A 10588-nucleotide genomic window follows, 5' to 3' on the forward strand; every position below is an offset into this window, starting at 1 on the left:
ACAGATAGAAATAGCAACAAGTGTTTTGGTCCTTGAAGGCAGAGATTTGCAAGATAATGCAGATTTATAAGAAACTTATAAAATAATCAGGTGTCCTAACAGGTTTGTCTCTCTGAAGCAGTGGTTCTCCCTCTCCTGGCAAAGACAGAAGTGCCTGTGACAGCCTCCATTATGTGGTGTATCTTTTAGACTCAAGCACTTCAAATGTAATCCAAACCAGTGCTTGCTTTGTGAATGGAGAAATTTGTTCCACTGTATAGGAGATGTAGGTGCCCTCATTTGTCTAGCAGTGATGGCGAACCTTTTGAGCTCGGCGTGTCAGCGTTTTGAAAAACCCTAACTTAACTCTGGTGCCGTGTCACATATAGAAATTTTTTGATATCTGCAACCATAGTAAAATAAAGACTTACATTTTTGATATTTATTTTATATATTTAAATGCCATTTAACAAAGAAAAATCAACCAAAAAAATGAGTTCACGAGTCACCTCTGACACGCGTGTCATAGGTTCGCCATCACTCTAGTGGGAAGTTTCATGAAGCTCATGGGGCTGCTGAGGTGATGAGCATTGGGCAGAGGGGCAGCAGCCGGCACAGCACTTGGTCCATAGGACCCTTGTACTGACTCCTCCTGTTTTGTGTGTGTGGCCTTTTTTGTCCATGAACAACAGCACCTGGCATGTGTTATTCCTCAGAAGGAAGCAATGGGTGGGCAAGCTAAGGAGAGACAATAGAAAGAGAGAATAGCTTCAGTATGGAAACTGCAAATTTCAGGTGTGAGTTTCTGAGAGGAAACTCCATCTCATAACACTTCCTGTGTGAAGAGGGATGAAGTAAACATGAATGATATCAATATTCATTTGGCATGAACATATGGTGAAATGTGTAGCAAATGAAATGAGTTCAATAATAAAGTGAATAGATAAGAAAAACCTATATAAATAAGAAAAACCTACATAAGAAAAGATGTGGCATGATGAAAAGTGTACAGCATGAGAATATTGAAAATATTCATTGAACATTCCTCAGGTAGTAATATATGACAAAAATAAATATACACACATTTAAAAGACATAACTTATTAAAGAACAACAAAATAAAGAGATAACAAAGTACTAGGTACCCACATTATCCTCATTGAAGGTGAATTTATTGCAATGAATAATACAGGTATGTATGAAGGCCCCCATCATGAATTTGCACACTCTTGATTGTTTTCCTTCCCCAGGGTAGCCACCACACTAACTTCAGATACATGATTCCCCTACCATTTCTATTAGAATTAGTATTACTGTTCCATAAATAAATGCATTCTTTTGCATTTAAATAGCTATCATAAGCAGAACCATATGGTACATGTCATTTACAATTGGTATTCTTATGTAATTTAATTTTGACTAACAGTGATATGTTTTGTCCCACTTTATTAATTTTAATTACCTGATGGTATTATATTATATTGTTACATCACAACCTATTTCTCTATTCTCTGATTGTATTATGGTTAGTAGTGCCTTTTATCCTTTATGTGTTTGTAAAGACACAGATAAAAGTACATGGGGATACCAGCACATTCAATATGGTGTTGTGTATAAAAAGGCAAGAACAGAAAAGAAGGGTAATGTAAAGGGGTACCTGCTTTATGAATATTTTTTTAACTTTATAAAAAGTCTGAAGCAGAATGCCAACATCTGTTAATTCTGGAATCAGTTAAAGAATGGTCATGCAGTTTTACATTTATTGTACTATGGAGAGAAACAGGTGTCCTGGGAAGGCAGCCAGCTGAATCTCTGTTACCCCTTTCTCCCCTGCGTTTTCACTGTCCAGCTACAGAGATGATACACTCTTCTGTGCATGGTGTACCGTACCCCAGGAATGGAAATCAAAGGAAAAGCTGGCCATGCCCATTCCCGGGGACCACCACATGCGTTCAGGTAAGTGTCAGAAAGGTTGCAGCAGTCACTGTGTGAGAAGGGGCAGGTTTCTGCTCAAGAGAAAAACGAGTTCTGTCTTTTTTTTAGACAGGTAAGGAGAATGGCAGGTTGAGAATGAGAGGACTATCTGTACAAATATACATGAGAACCTGTCAACAAGAAAATAGTTAAGCAGAATCCCTGGAACACTGGGTTCTGATTACAACGTGCATATACTCCCCTCAATGCCTCCTCGCATTAACTAAGGGATCTTAAGTTACCTGAATGGCATCATTGCGGATTGATGCTTGATGTGTCACCTGGATATTTAAGATGGAAGATTTGTCCACAGGAAGGGCAGAGTGACCAAAGGTGGCAATGGGCTCCTGGTGAAGAAGGGTCTGGAAGGAGCCTCAGGTGTGCTGCTCACTGACTAGGCCAGCGTGGTTGAGTGAGGTTGTGGCAGGCTGACTTTCTACAGTCTCTGTATCCCTGGGGATCAATATCCAAAGGTCTTCATTAGACAAATTTTAGCGTCATTCTGATCCCTGAGAATTGCAAATCCTTTAAGACCAGTACAAGAAGAGAGAGAAATCCTTGATGGCTAATCTTTGATGGCTAATCCTTGACTCTGTTGGGCTAGGTGTTTGCCACCCAGTTCTCTCCACTTGTTCACACTCACCTCCATGTCATATACCTTGGGCACATGAACATACACTCCTTTGCTAAGAAATTCTACACTTTTACAAAAGTTACAAACAAAGGTATCTCTAATTAATTTCTAATTAATGATACTAGGAAGCCTGATTCCAATTTGAAGTGGGAAAAATATAGTTTGTGTATTGGCCATAAATATTTACAAATATAGTTAAGATATTATAAAATGAAACATCTAGAGATATTTTATCTTTAGAGTCATTGACTGTTTCCTTTTCCAATGTCCACACAATAGATTCAGGGCATATTTTGCTTCACCTTTGAGGCCTTTTGATTGAATTGTGGTTGTTCACTTTAAATTATATTATGATAATGCAATGTCACTGAACGGCAGTGGTGTGTAATTTTGTCCATAAGTCAGGGGAAGACAAATATTGCTGATCTCAGTTACATGTGGACTCTGAAAAAGTCCAACTCATAAAGGAGAGTAGTATGCTGGTTACCAGAGCCCGAGTAAAGGGGGGTATGGAGAGATGTTGGCTCCAAGGTCCAAACTTTCAGTTATAAGATCAGTAAGTTCTGGGAATCTATGTACAACATGGCTATTGTAGTTAACAATATTGTATTTTGTAGTAGAAAGTTTCTTACCTGATAAAACATTCCATTTTATACCTTAAATGTAAACAATGCTATATGCCAATTATATCTCAATTAAGATGAAGGGGGAAAAAAGATTACCAACACTCTACAGTATCTGCAATACTTTATCCCAATAATGTCCTGCTTCTCCCCCAAGAAGAATTCAATATTCTTATTTTTCAAGTCAGCATTTTCTGGATTTTCTTCATAATTTTTATAACTTACCTAAAAATGAAAAAAATATATAGCTTAAGATTTCAAGGTTTTGACCATTTAAAAATTGAATTAAGAGGTACATGTTCTCGTTGGTCTTACTTCTTTCATGCAGCAAAATGCTCACAACTTAAAATTTTTTAAAAAGCAGAGGGAACTCTGACTACTGGAAAGAAGATGATATGATGATGAAAGTAGAGATCAGTGTGATTGCTTTGAATAAGGAGGGAGGACCACAGGCCAGAATATAGGTGGGCCAGTAGCAGCTGAAAAAGGCAAAGGGGCGGGGGGCGCGGGCCTTACCCAGAGTGGGAATTGTTGGGGGTGGGGTGTAAATTGGGGAAAAAGGAGACATATGTAAAACTTAAGACAATAAAAAAGAAAAGAAAGGCAAAGGGAGAGATTCTCTCCCAGGAGACTCCAGGAGGAACTAACTCTGCCAACTCCTTGCTCAGTGAAATTGATTTCAGACTTCTGACTTCCACACTGTAAGGGAATAAATTTGTGTTGTTAAACACACACACAGAGATAAGCTTATAGTCGATTAGAATGGGCCCTGAACCCAAATGACTGGTGTCCTTAATACAAGTCATTCTAGCATTGTTTTGTGACTGAACTGAGCAATAAAATCAAGGTAACATGTATGGGTCGTCTAGGCCATATGTGAAAGCATTTCATTGCAAGTTGATTTACTCTGCTGTACTTCTTGTGATACTGGGAGAAAAATTCAGAATTTTAATTCTTTTTTTTAAAAATATATTTTATTGATTTTTTTACAGAGAGGAAGGGAGAGAGATAGAGAGTTAGAAACATCGATGAGAGAGAAACATCCATCAGCTGCCTCCTGCACATCTCCTACTGGGGATGTGCCCGCAACCCCAGGTACATGCCCTTGACCGGAATCGAACCTGGGACCTTTCAGTCCGCAGGCCGACGCTCTATCCACTGAGCCAAACCGGTTTTGGCCAGAATTTTAATTCTTGAGTCACTTATTTTGGTGGCTTATTGATGTATAGATTATTTTTGTTTTTTAACATTGTGGTAAAATAAAAAAATATATAATTTATCATTTGAACAATTGTAAGTGTACAGTTCAGTGGCATTTACAATGTTCTACAATCATCACCACCATCCATATATAAAACTCATCTCACCAAACCTGTTAAAAAAGAATCCCCTCTTCCTCTTGTCCCCAGACTCTGGTAACCTTATTTTAATTTCTTTGACTATGAATTTGACTAATCTAGGAACCTCATGTCAGTAGAATCAAGCATTATTTGTTCTTTTGTGACTGTCTTATTTCACTTATTATAATGTCTTCTAGGTTTGTCCATGTTGTAACATGCATCAAAATTTATTTTCTTTTTTAAGGCTGAATAATGTCCCATGGTATGTATATACCTTTATTTATTTATTTATTTATTTACTTACTTACTTACTTATTTTTTATTGCCTGATCAGTACGTTTATTGTTGTCTCATTCTGAAAAATCTTCATAGAAAATTGTGGTTTGGTTTATTAGCTCTCAGCAGCTCATTCCTGAGCTCTGCAGACACTTGCCTTCTTCTGAGAGACCTGATCTTTCTTTTGGGCAAGAGACATTTGAGGACGGTTTCACTCTTCTGTTTAACTTATTTCTCATAGACTGGGTTCTCTTGTATAGCAACATGAACTTTCTTATATATCTCCTCCATTATGTCTGGAGTTACATTGTTCTTTAGCATTGAGAGACTTGTTTCTTGTAAGCATCTTTATTTCCTTCTATTAGATAACACATATCCAAAGGGTTGTCTTGGCAGGCACCAGAACTCACTGGGGTGAATCACACTCTGTGGGGTCAGCCCTTGCACAGCAGCTCAGAAGCTGTGGTCATCAACAATCTTCACAGCTATTTAGCCTGAGTGTCCATCCCACCCACTGACAGCAATCAAGTCTCAACTGCAACAGGAGGATTCACACAACCCACACAAGGGACACTGCTAGAACACCTGGCTCAGGTGAACAGAGAGAAGGCACCACTGGGCCCTATAGGATACCTACTACAAAAAGCCACCCTGCCAAGACTGGGGGCAAGGAGATCTACCTAATGCATTGAAACAAACACAGAGAGGCAACCAAAATGATGAGAAAAGGAGCATATATCAAATGAAAGAACAGAGGAAATCTCTGGAAAAACAACTAAATGAAATGGAGACAAGAAAGCTACCAGATACAGAGTTCAAAACAATTGTTAAAAGAATGCTCAAGAAATTTAATGAAAACTTTAACGAAGAGCTAGTAAGCATAAAAAAAGGAAATAGAGCCCTGGCCAGGTGACTTAGTTGGTTGAAACATCATCTTGTGTACCAAAAAGGTTGCAGATTCAATTCTCTGTCACAGCATAGGTTGTGGGTTCAATCCCTGGCAGGAGTGTATATGGGAGGCAACTGATTGATTTTTTTTCACATCAATGTTTCTCTCTGAACCTTTCTCCCCCTCCCTTCTTCTCTCTCTAAAAAAATCAATGAAAACTATTTTTTCAGGTGAAGATTTTTTAAAAAAGGAAATAGAAACCATAAAAAAGAACCAGTTAGAAATTAAAAAGACAATAACTGAAATGAAGAATACACTAGGAGTCAACAGCAGATTAGATGGAGCAGAAGACTGAGTGATTTGAAAGACAAGATACCAGAAAACATCCAATCAGAAGAGCAAAAAGAAAAAAGAATTAAAAAATGAAAATAGCTGAAAGGATCTTTAGGACAACATCAAGCATAACAACATTTGCATCATAGGGGAACCAGAAAAAGAGGAGAAAGAGCAAGGGATTGAGAAACAATTTGAAGAAATAATGACTGAAAACTTCCTTGAGGTTGGTAAAGAAAATAGACATATAAGTCCAAGAAATGCACAGAGTCTCAAATAAGATGAACTCAAAGAGGCCCATACCAAGGTACATCATAATTAAAATACCAAAGGTTAAATAAAGACAGAGAATATTAAAAGCAGCAAGAGAAAGGCAGTTACCTACAAGGGAGCTCCCATAAGACTTTTAGCTGATTTTTCAAAAGAAATTTGGCAGGCCAGAATGGATTGGCACAAAATTTCCAGTGAAAGTAAGGACCTATAACCAAGATTACTCTACCCAGCAAGGCAATAATTTAAAATTGAAAGATAAATAAAGAGCTTCTCAGACAAGAAAAGCTAAAGGAGTTCATTACCATCAAATCAGTAGTACAATAAATGTTAAAGGGACTTCTTTAAAAAGAAGAAAGATTAAGAAGAACATAAACATGAACAATAAAATGACAATAACTACATACCTGTCTGATGATTAGTGATGTTGAACATTTTTCATATGTCTATTGGCCATTTGTGTGTTCTCTTTGGGGAAGTATCTGTTCAGGCTCTTTGCCCATATTTTAGTTGGCTTGTTCATCTTCCTGGTGTTGAATTGTATAAGTTCTTTATATATTTTGAAAATTAATGCCTTATCAGATGTATCATTGGAAAATATGTTCTCCAATACAGTGGGTTACATTTTCATTTTGTTGATGGTTTATTTTGCTGTGCAAAAGCTTTTTAGTTTGATGTAGTCACATTTGTTTACTTTTTTCTTTGTTTCCCTTGCCCTAGAGGATACTAGTTTGTCAGCAAAAATATTGCTATGAGAGATGTTTGATTTTACTGTCAGAGGAGCTAAGGGGGGCGGGGGCATGGACTGAATGAAAGGAAGTGAAAGGATTAGCTAAAGAACATATATGCATAACCCATAGACACAAACAATAGTGTGGTGATGGCCAGAGGGAAGGGGTGGTGAGAGGTGGAGGTGGGCAAGCAGTGTGTGTGTGTATGTGTGTGTGTGTGTGTGTGTGTGTGTGTGTGTGTGTTGGGGAGGTTAATGGGAACATCTGTAATAGTGTAAGCAATAAAAATAAAGTTAAAAATAAAATCAATGAATAAATGGAAAAAATGGAAAATTTTAAGCATTTTTGCTGACTTGCCTTTACAAACAGTACCTCCAACTAACCAGAGACTTACTGAGGAGAAGTTTTCTTTTGTAGAAGTATTCCAACTGACAGAATATATTCATTTTGCAATCCTTCATGAAATAATGTGTCTAAGCAATGGAGCTCAATGGCTTCAAATTTCTCAAAAAGAGAGATAATTCAAAATATATGCTTCCTCCAGCATTACACTGTTATGAGAATATAAACTGGTACAACCACTATGTAAAATAGTGCAAAGCTTTTTCAAGGAATAAAAAAAATGCTGAAACCGGTTTGGCTCAGTGGATAGAGCATCGGCCTGCGGACTGAAAGGTCCCAGGTTCGATTCCGGTCAAGGGCATGTACCTGGGTTGCGGGTACATCCCCAGTGGGAGATGTGCAGGAGGCAGCTGATCGATGTTTCTCTCTCATCGATGTTTCTAACTCTCTATCTCTCTCCCTTCCTCTCTGTAAAAAATCAATAAAATATATATTTTTAAAAAATGGAACTACCATCCAGCAACCCCACTTCTGGGTATATACCAAAGGAAATGAAATTAATTTGAGGAACTCTCTATACTCTAATGTTCATTGCAGCAGTATTCACAGTAATCAAGGTATGGAAACAACCTAAGTGTCCATCTACAGATGAATGGATAAAGAAAATGTGGTGTGTATATGTGCAAGGGAATATTATTCAGCCTCTAAAAAAAGGAAATTCTGCCATTTGCAATAACATGAATGAAACTGGAGGGCATTATACTAAGTGAAATGAGCCAGGCAGAGAAAGACAAATGCTGCATGGTATCACTGTATATGGGATTGAAAAATAAAATCATAAAAACAGAGAGTAGAATGGTGATTTCAAGGGGTTAAGCATGAGGAAAATGGGGAGAAGTTGGTAAAAGGGTACAGACTTTCAGTTATAAGATGAATAAGGCCTTACGATATAATGTATAACATGGTGACTATAGTTGACAATACTGTATTGTACAATTGAAATTCGCTAAGAGAGTAGAATTTAAGTGTTCTCAAAAGAAAAAAAGTAAATATGTGAGGTGGTGGACATGTTAATTAACTTGCTTGTGGAAATTCTTTCACAATGTATATGCATATCAAATCATTACTTTATACATTTTAATTCTGTTACAATCATATGTGTCAATTATACTTCAGTGAGCTGGAAAAAAAAGAGAGAGAGAATATATGCCTCCCGAGGAACATTTGCACCACCACCTTTGGAATATCATTCCACCCCCAAATCAACCCTGAACCTGATTAAGTATCTGGATCTAAACATCAATTTATAATTACAATTTATGGGAGGCCTATTTGAAACAATAGCATACAAATGCAATCAGCAACATTAAGACGATTTCTTCAACAAATAAATTGCAAGAGGGATTTTAAAAAAAGAAAAAATACTGTAGGGTTAAAAGGATTTTAGACGACTATTAACCAATTGAAATATATGGACATTCTTTGGATTCAAATTTGAAAAAAAAATGATGAAAAATTATGAGACAATTGGGATAATTTGAATAATAACTATATATTTGATGATATATAATTATTATTAACTAGAAGCCTGATGCATGAAGATTCATGCAATAATAGGCCTTCCTTCCCCTGGCTGCCGGCACCGACTTCCCTCTGTCACCTGGACCCGGATCTGCACTCTGGCTGCCGCCTTCCACCTTTGCTCTGGCCAGAGCCACTTTTGCTCTGGCCCTGCTGCCCTCCTGTAGCTCCATCCACCCCCTCCCCTCCCCCTCATAGCAGGTGTCCTGTCCCATCTCAGCCATTCTGTGCCTGTGCACATGTGCCGTCCAGAGGCCCAGAGCTGCTGGGGATGGGTGGAATGCCTGCATCATCACAAGTGTCCTGGCCTGGCTGTCGCCATCTTTGTCACATCAATTTGCATATTCCCTCCTTATTGGCTGTGGGTGTCTCCATCGTTGTTGTGGAGTGACGGTTAATTTGCATATTTTGTCTTTACTAGATAGGCTATTTTAAAGTAAAATAATGGTTTTGTGTTTATGCTTTTATAAAAAGTTTTACTTTAGATACATATTGAAATGATATAATATATGAAATTTGCTAGGTAAGAGGTCAAAGAAAGTAGAACACAGATGAGAAAAGACCCTGAATAATAATCATTGAAACTGAGTGATGAATAAATGAGGTTTTGTTACACTAAGCTGTGGAAAGTGAAAAATTGCCAGTTACACTGGTCAAAAATGATGAAACACTGGCAATTTCATATGGCACAGCCTAGTACCATTTTCTGTACTTTTGCCCATGGTCAGGTGTTTTCATACTGAACATTTCTAAAGACCGGAACTTGATGCATCAATCAGTTCCATGGCTGTTTGTTGAGTGGACACATGGCCTGATAATCTGGCAGTGACCTCACAAAACTGAATTGCTGAAAATGCAAAGGCAGAGCCTCTAACTGCTGTCACCCTAGGGTCAATGCTTGGGATGAAGATCTGGCTGCACATACATTCACCCAGCCTGTGTGTGTGTGCTCATTAGGTCAGGTTCTACTTGCTCCATTAGCAGAACTGGAAGGTAGCTATGATGCCTATAAGAATGTTGCCCTCTTGAAGTTAAGTGGGGTTGGAAATAGCTTTGCTTCTTGGTGTAACATCACTGGGTGAACATAGGGAATTGTTTCTTGGTTCTTCAAGTGATGAACAATACTGTTTCAAAGAAGAATGGCCTTGGGAAGACAGAGATTAAGAGTAGGAGAGCTTGTTCCCTAAGAAGAGGGTGCAGAGCAAGTTGGGAAACATACAGCTTGCCCCAAGTTGCCTCCTGAAGATCCAAAATGATCAATATAGGCTTCTTACTGCCATGTCCCAGCTCCCATAGGAACCTGAACTATTCAGGGAATAGGGGTGAAATTGGACAATTTGTCTAACAAGGAGCCTTGGGAATTGACTTCTTATGGGCCCAGATATTATAAATATTCCCTCAGTTCCTACAAGTTATCTTCCACCCCAGCTTTTCTTCTTTGGGCCAGGAGAATATCTACCTGTGCCTGTACGAGGCATCCTTATGTCTCCAAGATCTAACTTATCTAACTTCATCACCAGGGAGTAAACTGAGACAAGCTTGACTAATGTACCAGTGGTGATGTCAAGAAGAGAAAAAATGGCTCAGTAAGTGGACTTGGGGAACAAAGATGGAGGG

Source organism: Myotis yumanensis, unplaced genomic scaffold, assembly GCF_028538775.1.
Source record: "Myotis yumanensis isolate MYYU_CA2020_CCGP unplaced genomic scaffold, mMyoYum1.0.hap1 SCAF_5, whole genome shotgun sequence".
Taxonomy (NCBI): Eukaryota; Metazoa; Chordata; class Mammalia; order Chiroptera; family Vespertilionidae; genus Myotis; species Myotis yumanensis.